Raw genomic sequence first — 21,340 nt, forward strand, 5'->3', positions numbered from 1 at the left:
CAGTCCAGCTCACTGTCAAGCTGCACACCAAGGTACCTGTGGTTAGCGACCACCTCCACCTCAGTGCCCTTAATGGTGATTGGTGTTGCTTGAGTCCTCCTCCTCCCCCTCCTGAAGTCCACAACTATCTCCTTGGTTTTTTTGGTGTTAAGATGGAGGTTATTGTGTGCACTCCACTCCACAAAGTTACTTATTATTTCTCTATACTCCTCCTCATTGCCCCCTTTAATGAGGCCGACAACAGCTGTGTCATCCGAAAACTTCTGCAAAAAGCAGCTGTTGGTGTTATAGTGGAGAACCGCTGTGTAGATGGTAAACAGGAACGGAGCCAGCACAGTTCCTTGTGGAGCCCCTGTGCTGCTCAAGATGGTGCCCGAGACACTGTTCTGTAGGCGCACATACTGTGGTCTGAGGGAAAGGTAATCCAAACACCACAGTACCAGTGATGGATCCACTTTCATCTTCTCCATCTTCTCCCCTAGCAGTCGGGGCTGAATTGTGTTGAAGGCGCTTGAGAAGTCAAAAAATGTAATCCTTACAGATGCATCAGTAGTGTCCAAATGTGTGTACACCCTCTGCAGCATGTAAATGAGCTGATGTATCCTGATCACTGTGTTGCCCAAATTGATTTCAGCATCGCAGAAGAACGTCAATTGAGTTTTTAACGAGATGTCAACAGTGCAGTTAATGAAAGGGGAGCTACGAACATTGGTCACCCTATTATAGGAACCATGTCTTTAAGCTGAAAGGAGTGTGGAGAAGATTTACTAGGATGTTGCCGAAACTTGAGGGCCTGAGCTATAGGGAGAGGTTGGGCAGGCTTGGAGAGCAGGAGGCGGAGAGGTGATATTATAGAGATGTATAAAATCTTGAGGGGAATAGTTATGGTGAATGCTGACTTTTTTTCCCCAGGAGAAAAACATTTCACACAGAGAGTGGTGAATCTCTGGAACTCTCTGCCACAGAAGGTAGTTGAGGCCAGTTCATTGGCTATATTTAAGAGGGAGTTAGATGTGGCCCTTGTGGCTAAAGGGATCAGGGGGTATGGAGAGAAGGCAGGTACAGGATACTGAGTTGGATGATCAGCCATGATCATATTGAATGGCAGTACAGGCTCGAAGGGCCGAATGGCCTACTCCTGCACCTATTTTCTATGTTTCTATGATAGGGGAGAATGAAGAATGTGTGGGCAAAGGTTTAAGGTGAGAGGGGAAAGATTTAAAAGGCAATCGAAGGGGCAACATTTTCACTAGTAGGGTGATGGCTATATGAAGGGCTGCCAGAGGAGGTAGTTCAGACAGATACTATAACAGCATTAAAAAGTCACTTGGACAGATACATGGATAGGAAATGGATATGGGACAAACATGGGCAAATAGGACCAGCTTAGATAGGGCATCTTGGGGGAGGTGGGCCGAAGGGCTTGTTTCAGTGCTCCATGACTCCATGACTCCATATTTTAAATTTACGGGAGATTATACTGCCATTTTGGTTACTTCTTATATTTCTGCATAATACTAAACCACTAGCTTAAAAAAGCTCCATCGGATCACCAACTACAGCGATATATCCCCCAGAGTGGAACCAGAACCCAAAGCGATTATCGTAACATAGTCGACATGGTGGCACAGCTGGTAGAGCTGCTGCCTCATAGCACCAGAGACCTGGGTTTGATCCTGAGCTTGGGTGCTGTCCACGTGGAGTTTGCACGTTTTCCCTGTGACCACGTGATTTCTTCCCACATCTCAAAGACGTGTGGGTTAATTGGCCTGCGTAATTTGTTTCCAGTGTAGGGAGTGGATGAGAAAGTGGGAAAACATAGCACTAGTGTGAATGGGTGATCGATGGCCAACCTGGACTCGCTGGGTCGAAGGGTCTGTTTCCAAGCCCGTATCTCTAAAATAAATCTCAATCATCAATTGTGTTGCTGCTACCACTGATGGGAGATCCAGTGATCATGACAGGCCCAGTTTATGCCCACTGTGGCATAAATCAGTTGGTTATTCATCTTGGCGACTTCAACAATAAAGGCCAATCTGTCTCTTGCCTGCTGAATTACACGTTAAACCTGGAGGGAGCCTCTGGAGAAATCGGACGCGAGGAACAAGGGCCGGGAGGAGGGTGAACTGGAGTAATGCCTCCAGCACCTTCATGGTCGGCTACAGGAGGCGCCCCTGGGACACAAAGATGGCCGGGTGACGAGAGTGACATCAATTGGCGGGCCGATCCAGTTGAGGGCGACAGAGGAAGGAGCTGCAGGAGCCTGAGGTTGCAGGATCTGGAACCACTCCAGTACACTGAGCACAGGGGCAGACGGGATCTTGGACTTTGGAAATGGTGGCAAAACATGGCGGCGCCCGCATGTGTAGATATGCAAAATAAAATTCACTGTGCAGTTTCTATGTGAGAAATAAAGCACCATTGAACCATTGAAAAGGCCGCCTCTTTTAGTGATTTTGAGGGTTACAAATACACCTTTGCTTTTTTTGCTACTACATCTTATTAAAAGAGGCTTCAAAGTATTTCACTGTCGGTCTCGGAGCAGAGTCAGCAGCCAGCTGTCAGTATTGTTATCTCGATTTTACAAAGGAAATTCTCCCAGATTCCCTGGGGTTCGGTTATGGCAGAGATGCAACAATGCAAAGTCAGCGAAATTGTTAAATCCAGGGATGCCAGCCAAGATGTTGAGAGAGGGAGAGGTGTGTGCGTGTGCGTGTGTGTGGCTGGCTCCAGTATACTCTGCACTGCTGGTTTGGTTTCATTACATCTATAAATGCACTCGCTGCAATATTGCTTTCAGTATCATTACATGCAAAAATTCACTTGCATTTACTCAATGAGTTATATTCTGCAATGCTGTCAGCGCCTTTACATGCGCAAATGCACTTGTGACTCTGCCTAATTGTGGAAAGCGTTGCCTTCTCGTGAACGATGACTGGATTTCTGTCAGATAGTGTATGTAGGAGTGTTTCGGTACAATCGCATCAATAATATCACAATACTATCATGGAACAGTACAGCACAGGAACAGGCCCTTCGGCCCACAATGCCTGTGCTGAACATGATGCCAAGATCTCCTGCGCCTGCACATGATCCATTTCCCTCCATATCCATGTGCCTATTTTAAATAGGCACTATCGTATCTGCCTCCACCATCACCCCTGGCAGTGTGTTCCAAGCACCCATCACTCACTGCGTAAAAAAAAACTTGCCCCACACATCTCCTTTAAACTTTAAGGTGAGAAGGGCAAAATGATGCCTTCTAGTCTGACATTTCTACCCAAGGGGAAAAAAAGATTCTGACTGTCTACACCTATCGGGGATGTCAGGACTTTCATATGAAGAAAGAAAGACTGGATAGACTCGGCTTGTACTCGCTGGAATTTAGGATATTGAGGGGGGATCTTATAGAAACTTACAAAATTCTTAAGGGGTTGGACAGGCTAGATGCAGTAAGATTGTTCCCGATGTTGGGGAAGTCCAGGACAAGAGGTCACAGTTTAAGGATAAAGGGGAAATCTTTTGGGACCGAGATGAGAAAAGCATTTTTCACACAGAGAGTGGTGAATCTCTGGAACTCTCTGCCACAGAAGGTAGTTGAGGCCAGTTCATTGGCTATATTTAAGAGGGAGTTAGATGTGGCCCTTGTGGCTAAAGGGATCAGGGGGTATGGAGAGAAGGCAGGTACAGGATACTGAGTTGGATGATCAGCCATGATCATATTGAATGGCAGTGCAGGCTCGAAGGGCCGAATGGCCTACTCCTGCCTCTCATAACTTTACATACTTCTACCAGGTCTCCCCTCAACCTCTGGCTCCCCAGAGAAAATAATTTATGTACAACCTCTCCTTATTACTAACGCCCTCTAATTCAGGTAAACCTCTTCTCGGTACATCAAATTCTTCAAACTTAATTCTGATGTGGAGTTTATAATTTTTGACGAGTGATGTATCTTTAAATTTGTGCCCTAAATCTCTCTTCTCCTTTTCTAATTAATGTACACTTGCTTTCTTAAAACAAAATGTTCAGGCAATATGGATCACCACTTAGCTTGCATAAGAACACACTTTCTCTTCTTATGCAAGAAACACTAATCAATGTGATGGATGCTTCCAAGCCTGCTCCCCACAATCCGTGGAGTGAACAGAACTTGAAGCAAGAAAGTTGTTTCATGCTTTAACCCAGATCCCAGGAGAACAGCTTGGAATGTTAGAACATAAACAGTGACACACAGGAACAGACCCTTCGGCCCACAATGCCCATGCCAAACAACAGCATAATCAAGGACCAGTCTCACCCCATTCATTCCCTCTTTTCCCCTCTCCCATCAGACAAGAGGTACAGAAGTGTGAAAACACACACCTCCAGATTCAGGGACAATTTCTTCCCAGTTGTTATCGGGCAACTGAACCGCCCTGTCACCATCTAGAAAGTGGCCCTGAACTCCCATCTGCCTCATTGGAGATCTTTGGACCATCTTTAATTGGATTTTACTGGACTTCAGCTGACACTAAACGCGATTCCCATTATCCTGTGTCTGTACACTGTGGCCAGTGTGATCCATATCCCTCCATTCCCTGTATATCCACGTGCCTATCTAAAAGCCTCCGAAGCACCACTTTTGCAGCACGTCCCAGGCCCCCTCCACCCCCCGTCTAAAAACATAACCGCACATCTCCATGAAACTTTGCCTCCATGGTGTTGAACGGGAATTCCCAAGTTCCAAGTCCTCAAGGGATAATGTTTTTGTTTACTTTTCACAAAAAAGGAAAAATGGAATACCACATAGCTTGCAAAAGAACACATTTCTATGGCCTTTAGACCAGACGACAAGAACCGAAATACACTCCAGAAATTAGGTGGTTGACAGAGCGATTGTTACATTTCATTGCAGGCTTTTTGCTTTAAATCATAAGCCTCCAAATTTGAATTTCAAGCAGAGTGAAACACTCCAGATGAAATTGCAAATTGAGATGGACACCACGTAAAAAACTAAACTTGCGAGCTTTCCCTTCTCCCAGATCTGCTCAGGGCAGATTTGAATGTTAGATCAAAGGTCTAAATATTTAATACCTCCACATTGCATCGTTTCAGGCTCGGCAATCTCAGGGAACCTTTAGCCAGGCTTTTATGAGCTACCATATCATCCTTAAAATCACAAGAACAAAGGGACAGGGCTAAGGCCTTCATTGCCCTCAAACTTCATCTGCCATTCAGCGAGATCATTGTTCATTCATCTGCCGTGGGTCACTAAAGATGCTTATATCATTCTGTTTTGTAATTGTGTAAATCTCGATAAGGTCCCTTCTCAGTTTATTAAATCTCCATGACTATGTAGAATCAATCAATCAATCAGTTTTATTCATCACATTCACAATAAAGTGCAGTGAAATGAATTTGCCAGCTGCGGTACAATAAAAAAGAACACTCAATACACAATAAAATTGAACACAAACATCCACCACAGCATTCTTCAATGTGGTGGAAGGCACAAAATACCGTCAGTCCTCCTCCATTGTTCCCCCATGGTCGGGGCCATAAACCTCTGTAGTCGCCACTGCGGGCGGGCAGATGTACAGGCCCTCTCTTCTGGAAGGTAAGCCCTGAATCAGTGCTTCCCTGCCGGAGACCGCAGCTTCAAGATGATGTAGGCCGCAGGCCGGCGGTCAGAGCTCTTCTCCTCTGGGGATCCCCAACGAGGGACCCCCAGGCTCTGGATGTCACGCCTGTGGCTAGAAGCCCCGCAGACAGCGGCTTCAAGATGTTGGAGGCTGTGGGCTGGCAGGTTGGAGCCCTTCACCTCCAGGGAACCCCAACGAGAGATCCCAGGCTCCGGACGCCTCGCCTAGAAGCTCTGCAGACTTCGGGCTGAACAGTCCGCGGGCCAGCGATCAGAAAAAGTCCACGCTGCTCCCGCTGCTGAAGCTCCAGGCCCGACTCCGGGAAAGGCCGCACCAATCCTTGGTGTTGGCCGTGAGAGAAGCGACATGGAAAAAGTCGCCTCTCCGTGGAGGAGGTGACCGAAAGCAGGTTCCCCCTTACCACCCCCACACAAGACACACCGAGAAACATTAAAACACACATTTAGACATACTAAAAAAAAAAAAAATAACACTGTTCATAGAGTCATTCAGCGTGAAAACAGGTCCTTCCGCACAACGTGCCCACACTGACCACCATGTCCCATGTATACTAATCTTACCTGCCTGCGTTTGGCCCATATCCCTCTCAACCTGTCCTATTCATGTACCTGTCCAAATGTTTTTTCAACGTTGCTGTAGAGAAATCTTTTTTAATTACTCCACATCTGACAACCGTTTCACCCAGAAAACTGCTGGATGGACCAAAGGTGTAGGAGTAGGCCATTCGGCCCTTCGAGCCAGCACCGCCATTCAATATGATCATGGCTGATCATCCAAACTCAGTACCCCGTTCCTGTTTTTTCCCCATATCCCTTGATTCCTCAAGCTAAATTTAACTCTCTTGAAAACATCCAGTGAATTGGCCTCCACTGCCTTCTGTGGCAGAGATTTCCACAGATTCATAACTCTCTGGGCAAATTTTTTTTTCCTCATCTCAATCCTATATGGCCTACCCCTTATTCTTAAACTGTGACCCCTGGTTCTCGACTTCCCCAACATCGGGAACATTTTTCATGCATCTAGCCTGTCCAATCCTTTAAGAATTTTATATGTTTCTATAAGATCCCCTCTCATCTTTCTAAATTCCAGTGAATACAAGCCCAGTCAACCCATTCTTTCATCATAGGTCAGTCCCGCCATCCTGCGAATAAACCTGGTGAACCTACGCTGAACTCCCTCAATGGCAATAATGTCCTTCCTCAAATTAGGAGACCAAAATTGCACACAATACTCCAAGTGCGGTCTCTCCAGGGCCCCCCCTTGTACAACTGCAGTAGGACCTCCTTGCTCCTAAACTCAAATCCTCTCACAATGAAGACCAACATGCCATTAGCTTTCTTCACTGCATGCTTACTTTCAGTGACTGATGTACTAGCAAACCCAGGTCTCGTTGCACCTCCACTTTTCCTAATCTGATGTGTAGGCAGTGTATTCCGCTTGTGAAATTAGCTTCCAGTGGATTTCGGCACATTTCAGATCTCCAGTGAATCATTTTAGTTTAGTTTAGAGATACAGGAAACAGGCCCTTCGGCCCATTGAGTCTGCACCCACCAGCGATCCCTACACATTAATCCTACACTATCCTACACATGTTAGGGACAATTTACACCTACCAAGCCGATTAACCTATGAACCTCCATGTCTATAGAGTGAGTGAGGAAACTGAAGAGCTCGGAGAAAACCCATGCGGTCATGGGGAGATCGTACAAACTCTGTACAGACAGCACCCGTAGTCGGGATCGAACTCGGGCTTTCGGCTTTGCAAGCTCTGTAAGGCAGCAATACTACCGCTGCGCCACCATGCTGCCCAATCGTCAATAGACAATAGTCAAATGACTAAAGAACAAACATTTGTATAAACATCTCATAAAACATGGAACATGGAACAGCACAGGAACACAATTGTGGCGTCTCCCTCGCGATCTTCTAGAGTGACTGACTCACGACCAGGCATCCGGGGTTTTATAGTCCTCCCTCCCCCCCCCCACCCCCCCGGAAGGGGTGTTACCTTCATCATGGTGATTGACAGGCGAGAGGACCAATCAGCTGATCTCAAGATTTTTCAAACACTCATAACTTTTTTTATTTTTCATTGATTGGAAAAGTCCTCGGGGCTGCCTCAGTGGAGGAGGACTGTGAGTAAGATGGCCAAAAATCATAGCGATACAAGGTAGCATTTTTTCTAAAATCAATATACAGCGCAGACAGGAAGCGGTCAAGATGAGACTTTTAGTTATATAGATATCCTTTTGGAAACTGCGTTCTGTTCACAATTTTATGTTTTCTTGCTCATTAGGGCCTCAAGTGACTCCCACAGTTGTAAATAAAGGCAAGATGACGAAGGGAGTTCTCGTATTTTAGAATGAATGGCCAAATGAGGTTTTAAAATATACCAGTGGTTCAGAGGTTGCAAACTGGAAATGGAAATGAATGTCACCTAGAAGGATGCGGCAACCCCAGATGATAATGTGAAACTGAATACAGTAATTGGTTGTCACTTGTTGTGGGAGAGATGGTATAGGAGTTTATGACAAGGGCTGAAAATAGTAGCTACAAAAAATAATCATTACAGAACACCAGAAATAAATACAGATTTTTAGCTCATTGATCTCAGAAGATGGGCTGAGATTATTGAAACTAATATTTGAAAGAAAGAAAACCAGTGAACAAGAAATAACAATTAATATTTAAAATTATTTATCAATGTCAATGACAACTGGAATGGGATTTTGTTACAAGCAGGGCAAAGTACTACAGATGAAAAAGAACCTACAAGTTTCCTGAAGAAAAGTCTTCATCAAAAACAGATAAACTTTAGATGCAAAGCAAGGATAGATTCATGAAGGGACAACCAGAACTGCGGATGCTGAAATATTGCGTAGAACACAAAATGCTGGAGAAATTCAGCGGGTCAGGCAGCATTATAGAAGGACATAGATAGGTCTGAAGAGGGGTTTCAACCCGAAATGTCACCTATTCCTTTTTTCCATTGATGCTGCATGACCCGCTGAGTTACTTCAGCATTTTGCATCTATCTTCGATGTAAACCAGCATCTGCAGTTCATTCCCACACGTAGATAGGCAACTTTTATTCAGAGTCTGAAGAAAGGTCTCGACCCAAAACATTACCTATCCATATCCTCCAGGGATGTTGCCTGACCCGTTGAGTTACTCCAGCTCTTTAGATTCCTATAGAATTGGTGGCAAATAGATTGAGAACTGGTTGAATTAAGAGTAGAGAGCATGCTGGGTTGCATTAATCAGGAAGAAAAGAAAACACTCTGCCCGTGACAATGTGGGTTTTCTCCGGGTGCTCTGGTTTCCTCCCACACTCCAAAGACATACAGGTTTGTAGGTTAATTGGCATCTGTAAATTGTAAATTGACCCTAGTGTGCATGATAGTGCTAGTGCATGGGGTGATCGCTGGTCGGCATGGATTTGGTCGGCATGGATTTCCAGGACAAGGGGTCACAGTTTAAGGATAAAGGGGAAATCCTTTAGGACCGAGATGAGAAAAACATTTTTCACACAGAGAGTGGTGAATCTCTGGAACTCTCTGCTACAGAAGGTAGTTGAGGCCAGTTCATTGGCTATATTTAAGAGGGAGTTAGATGTGGCCCTTGTGGCTAGAGGGATCAGGGGGTATGGAGAGAAGGCAGGTACAGGATACTGAGTTGGATGATCAGCCATGATCATATTGAATGGCGGTGCAGGCTCGAAGGGCCGAATGGCCTACTCCTGCACCTATTTTCTATGTTTCTATGGTGGGCCGAAGGGTGTGTTTCCACCTTGCATGTAAAGATGCTGCCCGACCCGCTGAGTTACTCCAGCACATTTGTGTCTTTCTTTGTAAACCAGCATCTGCAGTTCTTTGTTTCTACAGTTGTGCCCAAAGGCCTATTCCTGTGCTGTATGACGCTAGAACTCATGGAGAGAAAGGAATCAATCATAACATATCATTGCTTCTGTTGATTAATGGACAGTATCCGTTTTTAGACTAGTTTTTACAAAGCAGATGGATTGATTGTAATGGGTTAGTCGGGCTTGTGATCCCATGGTGGTCTCAGCTTCAAAGTATTAAAGCAGGTGAAAGGACAATGGAGGGGGCTCCTGAATTAATGAATGAGTGTCAGGAACTCGAGACTCGGATTAATGAATTAATATCAAAGGATTGATATTTAAAGGTTTTCTGGAAAAAAGAAATGACAACAGTCAAATGTGCGGTCACAAAAGAGCAGGTTCGAATGCTGGCGGGACCCGGCACTGTGTTTTTTCACTGCAACTCCTCATTATGTGTCATTCAATGGTCACGATCTTCTGATCTTTGCCTCTGCAACATTCACTGCAGCGGAGTTACGTGACTCTTTAATTCTCCAAGTGCTGTTATAATTGGTCTCATTGTCCATGGATCAGAATGGGGTGTGTTAGCCCGGTTCCCACACCTGCTCATTAACACGACCTCCCACTGAAACGTGTGGAGTGGCCGGGCACGTCTGTAATGATCTCAAGATTGAACAGCCAACTAATGCCTTGGCTCAGACATGAACCATGCCAGTTTGTTGAGCGATTAGAAATGTGGTGTCATGGATTCATCGAGCCATGTCGTACGTAAACAGACCCTTCTGCCCAACTTGTTCTGTGAAGTAAAGGAAATAATAATCATCTTCAGCGAGCAAAGGGAAACACATACCTTCGAGGGCACCGAAGTCGGGATGGTCGCAAGTTCCTTTAGTTTTAGTTTTAGCTTTAGAGATAGAGCATAGAAACAGGCCCTTCGGCCCACGCCGACCAGCGATCCCCGCACATTAACACTATCCTACACCCACTAGGGACAATTTCTACATTTACCATGCCAATTAACCTACATACCTGTACGTCTTTGGAATGTGGGAGGAAACTGAAGATCTCCGAGAAAACCCACGCAGGTCACGGGGAGAACGTACAAACTCCGTGCAGACAGCACCCGTAATCAGGATCGAACCCGGGTCTCCGGCGCTGCATTCGCTGTAAGGCAGCAACTCTTACGGCTGCGCCACCGCGAGTACTTCCTTGGAGTAAATATCACCAGTAACTTGTCCTGGACCACCCATATTGAAGCAATGACCAAGAAAGCACATCAACACCTCTACTTCATTAGAAATCTTATGAAGATTGACATGTCCCCAGCAACTCTCTAGACTCTACAGAAAGGATTTTATCGGGATGCATCACTGCATGGATTGGGAACAGCTCCATCCAAGACCACAAGAAATTGCACAGAATGGTGGATGCAGCCCAGACCATCACAGAAACCAACCTCCCCTCCATTCACTCCATCTACACCTCACGCTGCCTCGGCAAGGCCACCAGCATTAACAAGGACGAGCCGCACCCCAGACACTTGCACTTCTCCTCTCTCCCATCAGGTAAGAGGCACAGAAGTGTGAAAACACATACCTAAGATTCAGCGACAGTTTCTTCCCAGCTGTTAACAGACAACTGAACCATCCTATTACCAATTAGAGAGCCATTCTGACCTACCATCGATCTCATCGGACTATTTTTAATCAGACTTTACCTTGCACTAAATGTTATTCCCTTTATCCTGTATCTGTACACAGTGAATGGCCTGATTGTAATCATGCATTGTCTGCCCACTGACTGGATAGCACGCAATACAAAGCTTTTCACTGTACCTCAGTAATGTAAACTAATCCTGCCCAAATATGTTTAAACGTTGACGCAACCTTTAAATGATTCTGTTCGCTCACAAACCAATCACATATGGGGAAACACCTGGATAGGCACCAGAATTGCAAAATAACAATGTTCTTTTACTAATTAATGTACACCTTCAAGTCTCACTCTGTTTCTAGGTCACGACACTAGCACATGAACACATTAATAATCTCCAGTTCCCTTCATACATTGATGACCTTCCAAAATTCTGCTCTCCAATTTCTCTCTTGAGTAAAAAGAAATAAAGTGCTGCTGTAATTCTTCAGGTCAGGCAGCTGCTCTGTGGAGCACATGATCAGATGATGTTTCCCGTCGAGCCCCGAAACAGCGTCTATCTTTTAAATGTTGTCATTGCACCTGCCACGACTATTGCAGGAGGCCATGAAATGGTAAAACATGCAGGAAGAGGCATTGAACTTTGTAAGTGAGATTTAATTTATTCATCAGTACAAATCCAGAATTCTGTGTGAATCACAGTCATCGGTCATGAATCTTCACGGTGCCGAGTCGACTTATCTTGTAAGTGAATCAGAGCAGTTGGTCCTTTCTCCTGGACTATCTGTACAATTTGCAATGCGAGCCTTCATCTCAAGGGGATTAGAATATAAAAGCAAGGATGTAATACTGGGCCTTTGTCAGGCGCTGGTCTGGCCACATTTGGAAGATTGTGATGAGTTTTGGGCTCCATATCTGAGGGAGGTTGAGCTGACATTGGAGAGGTCCCAGAGGAGGTTTGACAAGAATGATCCCAGGGATGATTGGGTTGACGTATGAGGAGCATTTCATGGTTCTAGGCCTATCCTCGCTGGAGTTTAGAAGGAGGAAGGCGCTCTCATTAAAACCTACCGAATAATGAAAGGCCTAGATAGAATGGATGTGGAAAAGTTGTTTCCAGTTGTGGGAGAGTCTGGGACCAGATGGCACAGCCTCAGAATAAAAGGAGGTATCTTTATAAATGGAGATGAGGAGGAATTTCTTTAGCCTGGGGGTGGTTGATTTCTCTAATTTCAGGTAACTCCTGTATTCCCTCTACTCCCCTCTCCCCTCCCCTTTGCCACCCCAATCATCCTACCAGTTCCACTGTTCGCAGCCTTGTAACACTCTTGTTATTGCACCTTCCCCAGCCAACAATGGGCCATTATGGGCTCCATCCTCCCCGAGGTCATCTGATGCCGGCCCTAATTTGTTCTGGCCTTTTCTTGCTTCCTGTTTATTCTGCCCCCCCCCCAACCCCACACCTCTGCTTTCAGTCTGAAGAAGGGTCGGCAGCCATCACTGGAGAATAGGAAGAAGGGTTCTAACCCAAAACGTCACCTATTCATTTTCTCCAGTGATGGCTGCCTGAGCCGCTGAAATACTCCAGCACTTTCTGTCTATCTCCGGTATAAACTAGCATCTGCAGTTCCTTCCACACAGTGAGTTGTTCCAACCTACCTTTCCCCATTAAAGTTGGTCTATTTCGCTATAATATTGGATAGCTTTACTCATTGATTGTGATTTTCCATGGTACATTCTATTTGCCCTAACACTGTAAAATTTCACTAGAATAGGTTTCACTTGAGCAGCATTTTCCATTAACGGCATGTGCCTGAACTAGCTAAAGTGTCTTGAATCATTATTGAACAGTCTGGCGACTGTATCAGTTTGCATGTCATTGCACTGGTTGTTAATTGACACTCTGACTTGATCGATTGGTTTGCTGCCATTATTGTGGCATAGACAATTGCTCCCTGACAGAACTGACTTTCAAATGCTGAAATCTTCCTATTGTTCTTTTTGAATCTTCATTGAAATGTGCTTTGTTGCTTCTTGTGCCCACATTGAATCTACAGGCTGTCAAAATGTGAGCACATTGAAGCAGTGGTGCAGTGGTAGAGCTGCTGCCTTACAGAGCCAGGGACCCGGGTTCAATCCTGACTACAGGTGCTGTCTGTACGGAGTTTGTACGTTCTCCCCGTGACCTGCGTGGATTTTTTTTCCAGGTGCTCCGGTCTTTCTACATTCCAAAAGATGTGCAGATTTGTAGGTTAATTGGCTTTGTAAATTATCCCTAGTGTGTAGGATAGAACCAGTGTACTTGGTTGGCGCGGATGCAATGCCGAAGGGCTTGTTTCCATGTTGTATCTCTTATCTAAACTAAACCAAACTAAACGAAGTGAAGCGGAACGAAATAAAACAAAATGAAACTAAACTAAACTAAACTAAAACCACTCTTTCTGCAAGTGATCACCTGGCTGTTTTGAACTGAGCAATCTGCAGTGAGTAATCCTTTGCAACTATAGCAATTAACAGAGTTGATCTCATCAGTAAACTTTGTACAGAGTTTTTAGTCTTGGATTTGCCACAAAGACTCAAGAATGTTTTATTGTCACATGAACAATGAAATTCTTACGTGCGGCAGCACAAGAGAATATGTAAACATAGTTCAGTGTGTATTTAGGAAGGAATTGTAAATTACAAATAACTGCTTTAAATAAATCTGTTCACTTGCAAACAAATCATAATAGGGGAACAATCTAGAACAGCACCAGAATCTCAATCCATCGACATGAAACAAAACGTTCTTTAACTAATTAATGTGCGCCGCCACGTCTCATTCTGATTCCAGCTCATGATACCAAACTCATAAAGCAGTTTCAACTTTTTGAAAAAGCTGTGGATTAAAATAATCTTCCAGTTTCTGCGCATTTTCAAACAAAACCCGATTTATCAATGTGCTACATGTTTCTTGCCCAAAGCACTAATATTCAGATGCCACATTATTTTGAGTTCTCCATCCTTCAACATTTCGGATACATTTTGCTGTGAGCAACACCTCCATTCATTCGATGTATAAGCTGAAGGATTCTTGAACTCAATCATACCCACTAAGGCTCCTGAAATAGGCAGTGAGAGAGCCATGTTATCTAGCTCAAGTTACCCACTGGCAAAACTAGCTGGGTGCCACCATAGCTCCAAGACTATGTCCCTGCACACTGTAGCTTGCTATTCTATGCATTCTCTTGAACACTGCACAACACTAACCACTACCTCAGCAAAAGAACAATGGTCCCAACCCAAAGAGTCGCCTATCCATATCCATATTAATTCCCTCCACAGATGCTGCCTGACCCGTTGAGTTATTCCAGCACTTTGTGCTTGGCTCAAGACTCCAGCATCTGCAGTTCCGAGAGTCTCCACCTTGACAATCCCAGTCTTCGATGTGCTGTGTTTTGTGGCTGCATTCAGGCTTCAGTTTTGCACTGTTATGGTTTCCTCGTATTACCAATTATTTAATTGATTGTAATATTGATTATTCAATATTTATTTGTGTGTTATTGTGTTTATCGGCCTGTTAAGGTGCTGCAAGTGAGAATTTCATTATTGTTAGTACATAAGACACACTTGACTCCTCTACGGTTGCTGAAGCCTAGCCAGATAAGATTCCACGCAAAAGATTGTTTTGATGCTGAAGTTGAGCTGCCAAGGAAGCTTCAGCTTGTCAAGTGACAAACATCAATGTCATTCAACAACTTCTAAGTAATGTTGACAATTTCTCTCCTCTCCCCACCCCTCCTCCGTCCACTGATGCTGCTTGACTTGCTAAATTTCTCCATCAGTTTGTTTTTGCTCAAAGTAAATATGTTATCATCCCCGTCACCAATTTTTAATCTGTTCATGAATGCATTCATATCTAGTCATTGTGGTTTATTTGCAAACCCATAACTTTAGTTTAGTTTCGTTTATTTTAGCCATACAGCATGGAAACAGGCCCTTCAGTCCACCAAATCCACACCGACCCCCTCACATTAACATTGTCCTACCCATACTAGGGACAATTTACACTTGTGCCAAGCCAATTAACCTAGAGACCAATACATTTTTGGAGTGTGGGAGGTATCCAAAGATCTTCGAGAAAACCCACGTGGTCACAGGGAAAACATACAAACTCCATACAGACAGCATCCATAGTCGGGATCAAACCCAGGTCTCCGGTGCTGCAAGTGCTGTAAGGCAGCAACTCTACCGATGCGCCACTGTGCCAAGTTAAAATTATGTAGCACACAATGTGTTGAAGGAATTGAAGCGGTAGAGATGCTGCCTTACAGCGCCAGAGACCCGAGTTTGATCCTGACTATGGGTGCTGTTCATACGGAAGTTGCAATTTCTCCCTGTGACCGCGTGGGTTTTTCCTGGGTGCGCTGGTTTCCTCCCACATCCCAAGAAGTGCAGATTTGTAGGTTAAATGGCTTCTGTAACATTGCCCTTAGTGTGTAGGATAGAACTAGTGTGCAAGCACTGCCAAGGAATGTGGAGCTCAAAAATAAACAGATGTTAGAGATTTGAAATAAAAACATAAAATGCTGGAAACACTCAGCAGGTCAGGCAGCATCTGTGTAAAGGGAAATAATTCACTTGTAAGACTATTGATCAGAAATTGATTATTGACCTTTGTGGCTGGTGTCTGACCATCACACAGGCTAGTCCCCTTTGACTGTGTTTGGCCCATATTCCTCTAAACCTTTCCTAACCATGTACCTGTCCAGTGTCTTTTAAATGTTGTTATAGTACCTGCCTCAACTATTTGCTTCAGCAGCTCGTTCCATACAGCAGCTGCCCTTATGTGGGAAAAAGTTGCACCTCGGGTTCCTATTAAATCTTTCACCCCTCATTCTCTTCTTAACCCCACACATTTGTAAATGGGGAATGGATCAATAAGCCAATAGTAATGTTCTCAGATTGATAGATTCATAGAGATATAAAGCCCAGAAACAGGCCGTTAAGTCCATCTTGTTCATGCCGCTCAAGTTAGCATTCCAGCCTAGTCCTGGTCCACCCTCCATCACCTGCCCCTATGCTGCCCCACCGTCTTTCACCCCAGGCTTTCTTCTCCTGCACCCCTACTCTCTCTCTGCCACACCCCACGCTCTGCCCTCCAGTCTCTCTGCCACACGCCATCCCCTGACGCTCTGCCCCCCCCTTTCCCTGCCCCTCCACCACATCCCACTCTCTCCCCCCCACCTGCCGCACCCCTGAGACCCCTCTCTCTGCCCCCAATCCTACCCGCCCTCCCCTTAGCCCTGCTGAAGCAGCACACTGCACATCGGCAGCAGTGGTCCAGTGGAAAGTGCCATCTGAAGGCAGGAGCACTGACATCAATTAGCACAGGAACGGGCTGACAGGTGCACAGATCTGGGAGACTAATCACTGCACAGGAACAGCTCAAAGGCAGCGTTGTGCTCCGGAAACATGCATAAATCTCCTCCTGATGATTGCAACAAATTCCACATCCAACCTGCACCGGGGGAAATCGCCCACAGCTTCTGGCTTGCACTCCAATGTCGATGTGATCCAATGTCTAGTTTAACACATTCTTCGCATGGTGAGATATTGCTTAATGTAAGCCCGTATCAATGTTGAGTCGTGAGGAGGCCTGTTCTGGTCACCACAGTGGCAGGTCGGGATCATTAACGTGCGCTTAAAACCTTATGCTTGCAAATTGGAGGACCTGAAAGTCAGCAGGGATCTTTATGGTAACATTGGCATCAAAGCTCCCCTGAGGCTCTTCTCTCTTTCCTTCAATGTTTAAGCAGCCTTATCAGCTCTTGCACATGTATACAGTAAGTGGAAGGTACCCTGACCGGTGGCATCACGGCCTGGTTTGGCAATTCCAATGCACAGGAACGCAAGAGGCTGCAGAGAGTGGTGGACTCAGCCCGGTCCATGACGGGTACAGCCCTCCCACCATCGAAAGCATCAATACCAGGATCTGCCTCAAGAAGGTGGCATCAAGGATCCACCATCTGGGCCGTGCCCTCTTCTCACTGCTACCATCGGGCAAGGAGGTACAGAAGCCTGAAGTCCCACTCCACCAGGTTCAGGAGCAGACACTTCTCCAACTATCAGGTTCTTGAACCGACCTGCGCAACCCTAATCCTACCTCGCCAATGGAACACAATGAACACCATAGACTGGTTTTATTTCTTTAGAAGTTCACAAGTTATAGGAGTAGAATTAGGCCATTCGGTCCATCGAGTCTACTCTGCCATTCAATCATGGCTGATCTGTGCCTCCTAATGCCATTTTCTAGCCTTCTCCCCATCCAATCAAGAATTTGTCTATCTCTGCCTTAAAAATATCCACTGACTTGGCCTCCACAGCCCTCTGCGGCAATGAGTTCCACAGATTATATTTTTGCACAAATATTTTGTTTGTTTATGCACATTCATTTATAATTTTGGGTAATTTATGCATAATTTGATATTTTTGTGTGTTTCGGCTATGTGCCTGTGATGCCACTACAAGCAACATTTATCTTTGTGCCTGCAACTAACCATACTTGTGCAGATGACGATAACTCTGAGGTGTTAGCTTGAAGCTGTAATCATGCATTCTGAAGGTCGCGTGGGAGAGGGTGGAAGCAGGTCAGAGGCACAGAGGATTGATGGAGAGATGGTCGAGGATGAGGGGGACTAAGGAGAGTTAGGGTGGGGACTGTGTTCATGTGTGTGTGGGTGAGTGCGTGTCAGAATGTGTGTGTGTCTATGTGTGTCAGAATGTGTGTGTGTCTATGTGTGTCAGAATGTGTGTGTGTCTATGTGTGTCAGAATGTGTGTGTGTCTATGTGTGTCAGAATGTGTGTGTGTCTATGAGTGTGAGAGAGTTCGCGAGAATGCATCAGAGACTAAACAACAGTGACTTAAAATGTGGAAATATTATTTTGCATAGAACATAGAACAGTACAGCATAGGAACAAGTCCCCTGGTTCACAGCAGGAAAGGGTTCAGAGAAGTTTACACGGATGTTGCCAGGACTCGAGGGCATGAGCTACAGGGAGAGGTTGGGCAAGCTAGGGCTTTATTCCTTGAAGTGCAGGAGGGTGAGGGGTGATCTGATAGAGGTGTACAAGACCATGAGAGGAATAGATCGGGTAAATGCACAGAGTTGCCCAGAATAGGGGAATCGAGGACCAGAGGACACAGTTTTAAAGTGAGGTGGGGAAAGACTTAATAGGAACTTGAGGGGGTCATTTTTTTTTGCACAAAGGGTGGTGGGTGCATGGAACGAGCTGTCGGGGGAGGTAGTTTGATGTGGGTACTATTGCAATGTTTCAGAGATATTTGGACAGGAACATGGATCGGATAGGTTTAGAGGGACATGGGCCAAACAAGGGCAGGTGGGACTAGTATAGATGGGGCGCGCTGGTCAATGTGGGCGTTGGGCTGAAGGGCCTGTTTCCATGCTGTATTACGCTATGACTATAATATGATGCCAAGATCAACTCTTAACTGCCTGTTGTAAGTCCATTACGTTTGCTTTGAAAGCACCAAGGCTGAGAATATTTGGCTGAATTGTGGTTTTTGGTGGACAACTGAAATCTTTCAGGAAGTTGATTTCTTGTTTGTGGCTCGATAAAAAAAAATGTGCTTTCGAATTGGACACGATGTGCAACGCTGTTTCTCAGCTGTTAAAACTGTTCTGTGTATCAGTTAACACTTTGTTTCTCCATGGCTCCACTGAAGCATTCATTTTGGCAGAAGGTGCTTCACATTATGAATTAGGTGTTGCTGTTTCCCCATACTCACAGCAGTGCTAACGGCAAAAAACAACTATCTGTTTGTCCATCCTTGATCATAGCAGCAAGGAATTATTCACAGACTGGAAAAGAAAAAAATGCAGTAGCTGCTGCACTTGTCAATAGATGCTTCTTGTGCACAGCCTAAAGTTGCAGGACAACTTGTTCTATTTGATCTTATTTGATTGTGCACACGAGGTTGATCGCATTCGTCGAAACAGGGCGGACCACGTGAAGGTTGCAATCTCCCACCCCTTAATAGATGCTGTTCTCAAGCAACTGAACCACCCAACCAACAACCAGAAAGCAGAAGATAGACACAAAAAGCTGGTGTAACTCAGCGGGTCAACAACATCTCTGGAGAATAGGAACAGGTGACGTTCCAGGTTGAGACTCTTCACCAGACCCAGAAGAACTCGAGAGCAATCCTGAGCTACCATCTTCCTTGTTGGGGACCCTTGGATTATCTTTGATCAGACTTTTTCTTGCACTAAACATTATTCACTTTATCCTGTATCTGTGCACTGGATGGCTCGATTGTAATTGTGCATTGTCTTTCTGCTGACTGGATAGCACACAACAACAACAGCCTTTTCACTGTACCTCAGTACACATGACAAATTACAATTAAAACACAAGGTACTTGGTAGGTTACACTATCAGTTTTTAATTGAGATACTCCAGGATAAGCGCTCAACTGAGAAAACCAAGCCCAAAGTATTATCCAACTAAATATACCAACTTACAATAAATAACTCCATATGCAAAAAGCAGCTACCTACATATTAACTAGATCTTAAAACCCCCCAAAATCTATAGATGCAAGTATATCATTGGGGTTATCAAGTGGGCACCTACCTTCACTGGTGTTTTGTCTAGTTCGGCTCACAACACCTCGGGCAAGCTCAACAGTTAGTTCTGGCGAGCCAGAGCCACCCTCAATATCTGCTCTCACCAACTGTGCTACCAGCATCTACTAAATAAAGACAGCTGCAGCCAATTAGCTAACTCTAATTAATGCTAAACACCTGCATCCTATCTCCAACTTATCCTAGCTCATCATAAGGCTTGTAACATCACAACTATCACCCTTTTTTATTTGGGAGGTCAATACAAGTACGAGTTGGAAATCAATACTCAGGAACATTAGATATTGTAAATGGAACACCTCAAGGGAGCATAATAAGTCCTTTACTATTTTTAGCAATGATAAATGATGTGTATGATGAAATTGTAAATGAAATGGGAGTTTCACTGTTTGCGGATGATGGGGCAATCTGGAAAAGGGGGAGAAATGTGAAGTTTATTGTGCAGAAACTACAGAGGGCTATAATAAAGGTACAAGAGTGGTCTTATAAATGGGGATTCAAATTTTCTGTGGAAAAGACAAAGATAATGTTTTTTACTAGGAAGGAAATTGGTAGTGAGGTTAAACTAAAATTATATAACCAGGAATTGGAGAGAGTAAAATACTATAAATTTTTAGGTTTATGGTTTGATGAGAGGATTACATGGATGGTTCATATTCAGAAAGTAGTGGACAAATGTAAGAAGATACTTAATGTAATGAGATGTTTAGTTGGATGTGATTGGGGGGCAGATAGAACAGCTTTGAAGGCTATATACAATGGGTTAATTAGATCTGTGTTAGATTATGGTTGTGTGGTGTATGGGTCCGCATCAAGTACTTCTCTTAAGAAAATAGACAACATTCAATATCAGGCATTGAGAATATGTACAGGTGCAATAAAAACAACTCCAACAGCAGCATTACAGGTTGAAATGGGGGAGATGCCTCTAGAGATGAGAAGGATACAGCTTTCATTAAATTACTGGATTAACCCACAGGGCCACAGTCAAGAACACCCAGCACAAGTTACTGTCAAACCATGCTGGGAAAAGGAGAGAAGGGAAACAAAAAGTTTTGGATGGACAGTGACCCAGAGAGCAGTACAAATCGGCATAGCACAATTAAATGTGGTTCCAACAGTTCCATTACCTTCAATTCCACCTTGGATACTTCCAGATGCAACAGTAGACTTTACAACATTAGAACAGGAAAACAAGGATAAACAACATAGGTATAATTCAGTCATCATACAGGAATACATTGACAGATACTACAGTTTTGTCCAAATTTATACAGATGCATCAAAAGATTCAGTAGATAAAGTAGGAGTAGCATTTATTGTACCAGAATTTCACATCAAAGTAGGGAAGAGGATCAATAATGAGGTCTCAGTATACACAGGTGAAATGATTGCAATATTGTTAGCGGTACAGTGGGTCGAGGATACTAGGCCTTTAAGGACAGTTATTTGCTCAGATTCAGGTTTTGCAATAAAGAGTTTACAGCACAGCCATTCAGACAGTAGACCAGACATTTTGATTGAAATACAACAAACACTATTCAGAATTCAAATG

Source organism: Amblyraja radiata, chromosome 25 (assembly GCF_010909765.2).
Source record: "Amblyraja radiata isolate CabotCenter1 chromosome 25, sAmbRad1.1.pri, whole genome shotgun sequence".
In the NCBI taxonomy this organism is placed as follows: domain Eukaryota; kingdom Metazoa; phylum Chordata; class Chondrichthyes; order Rajiformes; family Rajidae; genus Amblyraja; species Amblyraja radiata.